Here is a 10,596-nt window from a genome sequence, read left to right as displayed (position 1 = left end):
CAGACCCCTGAGACCAAGGCTGCCCCACAGCAGTCAGATTCCTGAAGGACTCAGGTAGACCAAAGCCCCAGAAGTCTCTGCTGTTGAGGGAAGAAGAGGGGTCTGCATGGGCACTGATGGCCCAAAGGGAGAGGGTACTGGCCTGGAAAGTGCTAGCCTCAGAGGTGGCTGTGCCTTCGAAAGCAGCATGGATCCCTGCCCAACTCTGGTACTTTCTGTCACTCCTTCATCAGTCATGCTAAGTCACCAGGAAGTGCAGCTGCCACCTTTGCCCACAGGAGCTCACTGTCCAGTGTCTGGTCTGGTGTTGGTACCTGGGGGACATTGAGGGTAAATGTCACCTTCAGAGGGTGTGTCAGGAACCCTGATAATGAAAAGAGTAGAGACTGGCCCTGGGGAGGGAGGGGAGACAGAGGGGATGGCCAGCTGGATTTGCAAAGACACAAGCCACAGCGGGTGAAGAAGAGGAAAAAGCAGAGCTGAGAAAGGATAAGCAAAGCAGCATAGAAGCTAGCAGATCAGATTTCTGCAAGAGATGAGACGCGAGGAGAGAAAGCATGGGGAGATGGAGGTGGACCATCATCCCTGAGGGCTGGGAGGCAGGGAGGGCTACAGGGGGATGGGAGAAGAGGGGAGGTCGGAGGGGTGTGGGGAGTGTTCTCTTGTCTTCCCATTATGTCAGGGCTGCTGATGAAAACTCCCATGTGCAGCTTCTACCAGGGACCAGGGGCCTTGATCTGGGCTTTCTCCACCTTGACCCTACATGGATGTATTGATTCCCCTTTGAAATCTGAGAAGTCTAAGGCTTAGGAAGATAGTCACAGGTCATGAGCACCTAAGAGATACACTAAGGCCTGTTTTTTGACCATTTACTGTTGCAGAGCAGAGTCCCAATGTCTGCATAGCTGAGTCAGACTTGTCCATGCCCTTTCCACATTAATTATGTCTCTTTAATATCCTAGGTTATCAAGGAGCCACCATCAGCCCAGAATCCAAAAAAAGTAAGTGATGTGTTTGGCTGATGTTGAGAGCACACCTGATGCACACACTGCCCTGCACAGTGCGGCCCCCTGATGTGCATGGGGCTGTGCCCCCCGACCCTTCCAGCTCCCGCCTATCTGAGCAGAGAGAACTGGCAGAAGGAAGAGGGTGACGGGGGGCAGAGAGGGATGCAGATGAGAAATGGACTCACAATATGTCACCTGCAAAACACCATTCCTTAGTTCCCAGCACCACCTGATATAGGGCCTTTATCAATGAATTAGCAATGTGGGGTAGCCTGTTTTAGAAACACCTATGATCCCTCCTGGAATCAATGAGCTGTTTGTCAGTTCTCAAAGGACTGTTTGTAGGATGGTACTTCCAGGACGCAGGTGAGCTTTTGGAAAAGGATCCTCAGGTTTCAGGGACTTGGTCTCTCTCCCCGCGCTCTGATGTATGTTGTGCTCTGTTTCCCTGATCTTCTTTTCCATCTCATTTCAGGGTGGAGGTCTTGGCACGGTTGGGCCTTAGGGACGGGGACTAAGGAAGGAGGAGGGAGTTTTACCTGGCACTGAGCTGTGAGGGGGGCACAGCCCAGATGAACACAGAGACAAAGGGTCAGGAGAAAATGCTGTGACTGACCCAGGGTGGGGACCCAAACCAGGGCCCATAAGAAGTGGAGGAGCGGCTCATGTCCCAAGAAAGGGAGACCTGGGTCTGAGATCTAGTGGCAAATAGGATCACTGCCAAGACTGGCATCGACACTGGCTGCAGTGAGGCCTGGGGAGGCTGGATCTGTCAGAGGTGGGTGAATGCAGTCCTGTAACCTGCTACTGCTACATCCCTGACAGCCTCCATCATATGGCACAGCCTCACACCCAGTTTACCCTACCAGGGAAGCCTCTGGGAACCAAGGGGACAGGATGAAGTTTGTTGATATTTGGAGAAGAGCCATCTTTGTAAACCAAACGAGGTTGGTGTGCTTTCATATGGAGGCCACTATCTTACTGTGCCAGGTGTTGCTCATTTGTCCTTGATTCTCCAACAAACATTTGCTGAGTGGCCAGTACTTGACAGGTGCCAGGGCAACAGATGTCATGTGTCTGCATCCAGGAGCTGTCAGATGAGAAAGCCGACAATTATTTCTCTTTCTCACAGCCATGCCCTGTACAGACCACAGTGATTGTCTCCCGCTGTGACTGCCAAGAAGACAGAATAAGACAGATGGAGGTGAGAGGACCCATAGGAAGGGAAGGATGACCCCCTCAAGGCTGGGGGTTTGGAGGAGCAGGGGAGCCAATCAACCCACATGGGCTTGGGCCTAAAAGACCTGGCTTGGATGGAAATGAGCTTTACGGGCTCTGGTCTCCCACCACTTGGTGACAGAGCAAATCCAAAAGCTCTTCCCACCGTAGTGGCTCAGGGTGAAACAAAGAGTTGAATGTTCAGGCACTCACTGCCTCCAGCTGTCCCAGCACTAGGGTCTCCCCTTGAACAGGCCCAGGATTCTGGATGTTGGTGGCTGACTCACAGCCGGTCAATTCCTAGTTCTCACAGAGATTGTCATCAGCTCTGACAATGTCCTGAGTTTCACCAGAGAGTGATTGGATGAGTGAAAAGAAACAATGACAAAGAGCCACACACAAGTCAGGAAAAAAATATAAAGAAACTTCTGAGCCAAGATCTTAGCACCATTAAAATACCAGGAAGTGCCCATAGCTCCTGTCTGCTCAGTGAGAGAGGCAAAGGACTTACTGCATGTTCTTGTGGCACCTGAGATGGGGTGACAGGAAACTCCAGGAGGAGGGAACCTGAGGACACTTCCTTCCCTTGGGTGACTGAGATCCTCGCTGGCAGGAGGCTGAGAGATGACAGGGAGGGCCCCAGGTGGCAGGTGTGAGGAAGAAAGAACCACGATCTCTGGGTTCAGTTTTGTCCTCCTCTTCCTGGTCCTGCCTCTGTCCCTATGGGGTCCATTGCTTCCTCCTGGGAGCTTCAAATGGCAGCTGGAAGGCCGCCCCACATCTTCCCTGACAGTCACTGTGGGGGCCCAGGAAATCCAGAGCTCACCTTCCAAGAGGGAGGAACCCATCAGCCAGGGACTTATTCCCACTCAGAGGACCGGCTCCACATCCTACCTCCACCAGGTCCACTTTCTTGCCTGTTCTTTGTTTTTCTCATCTTTCTCTTTCTCCCCAGTATTGGGACCCTTCCCACTGAGCAGGGAGTGGGTCTCTTCCCTGCCTTCTCCCTTTATGCCCCCAAATGGAGGCCCTCTTCCCCCTCCTTCAATCTCCTGCCTGGTCCCCATGCCCACCCCATGTTTCTCCTTGAGGACCTCTCCTTAGCTACTGCATACCTCCTCCAACCTTTGACATGTTTCTTTTTTTCAAAAGCAGCCCCAAAATCTCCTCCTACACCAAAACACTGATTTGTTCCAGAATCCAATACAGTCTGTGACCCATAGAGACCGTCTCCCAACAAATACAAAATGTTTTCCAGCCCCCTGCCCCAGGTGAAGCCTGCCGTGCAGCCTCAGCCAGTGTGTGGGGACACAGCCCCGGGGACTTGTGGGAGATGGAGGCGATGCTGCTCATCTGGAGGCAGCGTCTGTGCCTGTAGCTTCCTTACAACCACATCTGCTTTTCAGGGAAAGCTGGATGTTTTTTATAACTTTCTTCAGCGCTGCAGTCTGGTGCCATGGATGTGGTGTCCACCCAGGGACATGGTAAGATGGGTACAGGGTGCTCCCCATGGGCTGGGGTCTTTTTTTTTTTTGGTCTTGACAGTTACTGCCTGTGACTGTGGTTCAGAGAGCCTTGTGGGGGCACCTGCTAAGAGGAAAGCCCAAGACATGGAGACCTGGACATCATGAGCCTCCAGATAATTCTCAACATGGTGCCCATGCGTTTTCCCTGCATGGTCATCTCAAGGATGTCAGGACCCTTTTTCTCCAGAGCAATGCCCAGAACTTCCAATCCTGAGTAAAAAGGGCTATGAGGCCTATTGGCCTCCCATCCATCGTCCCTCCCCACTACCTACCCACCCCTGTGGGACTGCTGGCTGCACCCCACCCGTGAGACCCTCCTGGGCTGGTTGCTCAGGTACCAGGAGTGGTGGAGGACATGGTGACACCCCCTCCCCAATGTTGTCTGGCCACCACTGACTGCATTTACCAGGTTGTAAAGATGCCTTCCTTGTGTCAGTGTCTGTGACAATGGGGAGAAGCCGAATCATTCCGGTTGTCATCCTTGGAATTTACTAATGATGAATAATAATGGTGCATCCTTTCTGTGGGTCAGTTGCTAGACCAATAATGTTTTCAGTGCTTTAATTCTCCCAGTAACTGTGCCAGTACCATTATCCCAACTTTACCAAGGGGGTACTGACCCACAGAGAGGCTGAGTGACTTGACCCAGGTCACAAAGGCTGGGAGGGGCATAGCTAGACTTGGACTCTGAGCCTGGCTTCACCCTTCTCACTGCTCTGCCCCCCTTTCAGTTCAGCATTCATGGTCTCATGATGGTTATTCCCAAGCCACCAGAGATCTGCCCTCCTCAAGCCTGCAGATTCAAAGAGGTACTGCTCCTGGTTCACCTGGGAAGCACCTGGGCATCATACTTTTGGGTGTTCTCCTGCACAGACCTTTTGTACAGACTGGGCCAGGGGTCTGGAGGATATTCTGTTTCTAGGGTCTATAGTTAGGGCTGCACTGACTATATTCACTGAATCAGGCAAACACTGGCTCTTGGTGGCTGGTCAGGTGGGTGTTTAGAAGCTCTGGACAGGCCTGAAAGCCTCTGGACACTGTTTAGGATACACCTGAGGCATGCTCATGCCCAATAGAGATGTTGTCTGGTGACAGAGGTGTCAAGGTGCAGCTGGGCTCCTGGCTGTGGATCAGAATAGAGCTCTCAGTCCCAGCCTTGCTTACACAGAAGTCCCATTTTCCACTTATCTCTCAATAGCTCTCTAGAGACTTGAAAGTTATGAATGTATCAGTGAGTGCCTGCTTGGCCAGATTACAGTCTGTGACAGGGTGACATTTAAGCTAAGAAATAATTAATAAAAAGGAGTTGGTGAAGTGAAAATCCAAAGTCCTTCCCAACCAAGGAAACATTCAGTGCTTCTGCCCTGGGGCTGTTAGGCTTGGAGACTCAAAAGGCTGGAAATTGAGTACTGTGCTCATCAATCCAAATGGTCAAGATATTCCCAGGTTAGCAGTGTCACCCTGTGGTGTGTGGGGAACAGATGAGCACCAGCCCTGCAGATCAGAGCATCACAGGAGCACCAAATCCAGACTGCACATGGTCTACACATGCACTGAGTCCTCTGGTGGTGAATGAATGGACATGTCCAGTCATATATGTTTCTTTGTAGATGCTTTCGGAGAAGGCAATGGTACCCCACTCCAGTACTCTTGCCTGGAAAATCCCATGGACAGAGGAGCCTGGTAGGCTGCAGTCCATGGAGTCGCTAAGAGTTGGACACCACTGAGCAACTTCACTTTCATTTTTCACTTTCATGCATTGGAGAAGGAAATGGCAACCCACTCCAGTATTCTTGCCGGGAGAATCCCAGGGATGGGGGAGCCTGGTGGGCTGCCGTCTATGGGGACTCACAGAGTCAGACATGACTGAAGTGACTTAGCAGTAGCTGTAGATGCTTTAGTCCGTTTCTCTGACATGCAGAGGCATTTGGGATCTAGTGAAATAAGGCACAGATACCTGTTTTGCAGGCACCGTGCAGAGATGAAGCAAGGTCCCTGTGGCCTTTTCTGGAGTTACTGACTTCAGCCTGCTACTAAGTCTGCAAACTTAGTTTCTTAAATGTTCCAAGACCTACAATTTGTTTCTCAAAACAGGGATAAAATAATAAAATACCACTGAACCAACAATAATGCACTTATGAAGAATGTTAGGTCTATTTTTGGTGAGGGCAAGGGAGGATTCAGGTGAGTCTGGATAATCCAAAGTCCAGAGGTCCTGGAGTTCCATTGACAAATCTGATCCATGGCTACCTACCAAATGTTACATCTGGTGGTGGTTACCACTGTGACATCCTTATAGACAGGGGTGACTCTGGCTCCCCATTCTAGCTCACACAAACTTCAGGAGAACAGCAGCATGTCTAGAATCTCCCACACTCACTGATGCCCATGTCCTGTCATTGCTTGGAGGGGAGAATAATGGAGAAAGGGACCCACTCTCTGCCTCCCATTCTGGAGAACTTGCCCTCTGGGTTCCCATCTTGTCCTACCCTCCCTCCTCACAGTGGGAAGGGGAACCAACTTAGCTCCCACCCCAGAAAAGTCTTCCATCACCAGGCATTATATTCTAATTTGTGGTATCTCAGCCTATGCTCCTGTAGGGCTTTTTCCTAAGAAATAAAAAAAAAAAAGATATGGTGTGTGAAAGCACCTAGCATGAAAAAGAATGTGGGAATGAAGGAAGAGAATCTTAAAAGCGAAGGAAATGGAAAAAACATGGTCTGAGTTAGACCATGTCTGGAAGGAGGTGGTAACCGGGAGACAGAGCACTGGCATTGTGCTTGGTGGAAACCATGGGGAGAGGTGAAGTGGTCAGCAGTTAGCAAGTCCCTTGGGCCCTCGAGGCCTGTAGCTGTCACCTCCTCTTCCTCACACAATGACTAGCATGGGTGGTCTCCTCTCAGTATCATCACAGACCCTACTGCTGCTCAGGAAGAGGTTGAGGATGATAAGGGCCCACCCTTTCATGGCTCTTACTGTGCCTGCCCCACATGCTTAATCAATTATTGCTTTGAGGGTGATGAGTCACAAGGATGATGAACAAAGGGTGGATTTATGGGCCTCAGCCTTCCAGTATACTTCAGAAGGCTTCCTGCTAAGGCCCAGTTTGTGCTAAAGACATAATGGTCTCAAACCTGTGCCTTAAAATAAGTGCAAACAAGAAGGCAATTAATGAGGGGGATTTATTCTGCAGGAAATTGGTTCACATCGTGGTTCTGTCTTTTGTTGAACTGGACCATGGGATCTAGTGGTCACTGTGACAGGCCTCTCCTCAGCCTGCAGGCCATCCAGGTCAGATGTCAGGAGCTCAACCTTGCCCACTCCCCTGTTTTCACAGCACTCCAGGGACAGACAAGTAATGAAGGAATCTCAGAGATCAGACATCTTGTTAGAAAAGAAACATGCAAGGTTTATAAGATAGACTGAGCAGGAATAGTCATTTTTGTTGGAAATGAAGTCAAGAGGATAGTTAAGGGGATTCATGGAAAAGGTAGGGTTTAGGGTAATTCTTAAAAGGTGATTAGGAGCTCACTAGGAAAACATGGTAAGGAAGGATATTCCAAAGAGAGATAATAGCCAATTATCTCTAGGTTATATAATAACTCAGAAATGGTAACCTAAGTTGTTCCAAGAAAGATTTTAACCTGATTGCCTTCATCCTGAGCAGCCCAGAGTTGGTGTCAGTTGGTCAGTGTGCTGAGGCTTCCCTTCTTGTCCCATCCAGGACCCTCAGCAGGGGACTAGTGAGACATGATGGCAAAGCTAGGAGCAACTGATACTGCAGATTATGCTGTCCCAAAGGGTCTGTGGCCATCTCTACCCAAACCGAAAGATCTGTATGTGCTGCTGCCTTAACAACCCATCACCCATCTGAGGGCACCATCGTCTGCCCTTGCCCTGTGGGCCCAGAGCTCAGACTGAAGGCTGTGCTGAGGACTCATCCTTTGAGCACACAGTCACCAAGAGAGCCTGGTCAGTGCTGGGGCTGCTGTGGCAATCAGCACTTATCCTTCCACGGGCTCCCAGTGCACAGGGGAGCGGACAAGTTCAGTACCGAGCAAAGGGGATCCACAGTCAGAAAAACAGGGCCCCGTAAAGGGAGAGGAGGTTCCAGTGTCTGAACAGAGTCTAGAAATAGGAGCACAGCCTAGAGGCCAACACCCAGAAAGAGGAATGGCATTAACAAAGGCTTGCCCTGGGAATCCTGAGGGGGTACTGAGCTTGATCTCCTTGAGCAAAGGAAACCACAGCCTTCTGCTCCCAAGTCCAGCGGCTTCTCAGTGATATTCTGTTTCTATTCTTCTTCATACAGGGGAGGTGCATCGACTTTGCCTTAATGAATCCTCAGTGCATACCAATGCTCTATGACTCAGAGATCTGCCTTCAACCCAGTGAAGAGTGCCTCCCCCTCAATATCTGCTGCTCACGTTGTCAGCATCCCCCACCGATATGCTCTCAGCCACCATCCAGGATGTTACCCCTGATCCCTCCCCCAGAGGTCTACAGAAGTACTCTATCTCTCCCGCCCCCATAGCTCAACATCTAAAGAACTTAAAATTGAACATTAAGAGCCCCTTTTGTACCAATTAGACATATATATATATATATAAAATATAATATATATCTTGTGTTTTGGATTACAGTCAAAAGGAGCTGGAATTAGTTTCTGATCAGCAGGAGAGTTCCTTATCTGGGGAGCACTACTCCTCTGTATGAGACACAACTGTACTCTCCTACCAGGACAAGGCATCCTGGTGTCCTGTGGATGTAGACATGATGAGTCCCATTCCCACAAGACAGATCTCCATCTGTCACCAAGGGTTGAGATGCATGGGGTGTTAGACAAAATATGCTCTTTAAAGAAAGCCCAAAATATCTGATATATGGAAATAGTCTGGTGTCCATTACTCGCTTGCTGTTACTTAATCTCCTGGGTGAGTTACTTAATCTCCCTGTACTTCAATTTCCTTACTGAAAAGATGTGGACAATGGTGTCTCTTCTAAAAAGAGGGTGACAGTAACTGCTACAACATGCTCAGCACAAGGCCAGGTCACTTGTAAAGACTCAGGGGCCAAGTCTTTAAGATGTTCTCCCCTTCCCCAGGGAAGGAGACAATGATGAGCTCAGAGACATCAGGAAGTGTGTGGTGAGTAAAAAGATGTTAGAAAAAATCATGACTGGAACTTTAAGTGCTGGATACCATGACAAAGGGTTGGCATATATGAGAATTCTCTGAAAACTGTTAACCACATATAAGTTAACATCAAAGGCCACCACCCATGTAATCTCCAAGTTACCATCAGAAAAGGTCCTTATACCTACTATGTCTTTCACAAACATGAAAGACCTGTTTCTTCCTGTACCTTAATTTTTCTCATAAAGTTAATTCCTAGTTTCCAATTTCCTATCAGCTCCTCTGATAACAGACGGGCCTCCCAATTTTCCAGATCCCTTTTGAAGAAGCCTTTGAAGACATGATCAGGTTTCCTTGCACACTTACATGCTAGAGGACTATCAGTAGACAAGAATTCACTGTGAAGATCACACAACATATTTATGAAGATGAATCAACACCCTGGACCAAAGAGTCCAAGATGAGTAGAAGTGGCTACTACCTGATTTGCACATACCAATGCAACAAATAAGGGGCCGTTAAGAATCAAGTAAACATGAGATGATGAAAAGAAGCGACTAAAATTCTCTAAATAAATAGAGATCTATGAACTCTCTTATAAAAAATTCAATCCTTTTAAGGTAGTTTAGTGAAATGCAAGAAACATGGACAGACAACTACATGAAATTCAGGGGGAAAATGCATGAACAAAATGAGAAGTTCAACAAAGAAAATCAAAAGAATGACTGAACACTAGAGCTGAAAAATAAAATACTGTATTGAAGAATATAATAAAGTATTTCAACAAAAGCAAGCAGAAGAAAGAATCAGTGAACTAAAAGGTAGATCATTTGAAATTATCCTGTCACAGGAGTGAAAAGAAAAAAATTATTAAAAAGAGTGACAATACACTCTGGGACGTTATCAGTAGAAACAATAGTGAATTATGGAAGTCCCATATGAGAAGAGAGAGAGAAAAGAAAGTATATTGGAGACAAAATGGTTGAAAACTTACCAAACGGAGGAGGAGCCAAGATGGCGGAGGAGTAGGACGGGGAGACCACTTTCTCTCCTACAAATTCATCAAAAGAATATCTGAACGCAGAGCAAACTTCACAAAACAACTTCTGATCGCTAGCTGAGGTCATCAGGCGCCCAGAAAAGCAGCCCATTGTCTTCGAAAGGAGGTAGGACAAAATATAAAAGATAAAAAGTGAGACAAAAGAGCTAAGGACGGAGATCCGTCCGGGAAGCGAGTCTTTAGAGGACGTTTCCAGACACCAGGAAACCCTCGCACCGGCGGGCCTGGGGGAAGTGTTTGAATCTAGGAGGGCAACCTGACTGGGAGGGAAACAATAAATAAAACCCACAGATTACGTGCCTAAAAGCAACTCTCAGCAGAAAAGTGCCCCAGACACCCGCATCCGCCACCAGCAAGTGGGAGCGGCACGGAGAGGAGCGGGCGGCATTGTTTGGGGCAGGGTCCGGACCTGAGTGCCCTGAGGACAATCAGAGGGAGCTTCTGTGAGTTGCCAACTTGAACTGTGGGAGAGCAGGGAAGAGAGAGAAAATTAACCGGCCCGAGCACGCTGCCGGCCGTTCGCGTAACGGGGGTGGGGGTGGGCGGGGAGCACCGAGAGAGTCCGGAGAGGGGCTCGCAGACTGCCGGCCGGCCCGGACCCGCGAGACACAGCACGCAGGCACCCGACCGGCGCGGGCGGGGACTGGGGC

General features: G+C 49.0%; 1 long non-coding RNA gene across 1 annotated transcript; it reads right to left on the bottom strand.

Annotated features, from left to right (window-relative positions):
- Nucleotides 1-1,225: 1,225 nt before the first annotated feature.
- LOC133070667 (uncharacterized) lies at nt 1,226-10,348 on the bottom strand. Its single transcript, XR_009696195.1, has 3 exons — nt 9,881-10,348; nt 1,990-2,097; nt 1,226-1,521 (listed from the first exon to the last, which is right to left on the bottom strand). It is a non-coding gene; the product is annotated as an uncharacterized LOC133070667 (long non-coding RNA).
- Nucleotides 10,349-10,596: the final 248 nt, after the last annotated feature.

Source organism: Dama dama, chromosome 15 (genome assembly GCF_033118175.1).
Source record: "Dama dama isolate Ldn47 chromosome 15, ASM3311817v1, whole genome shotgun sequence".
NCBI lineage: Eukaryota > Metazoa > Chordata > Mammalia > Artiodactyla > Cervidae > Dama > Dama dama.
The sequence above is the reverse complement of the archived record's forward strand: the minus strand, read 5'-3'. Positions and strand labels throughout refer to the sequence as shown.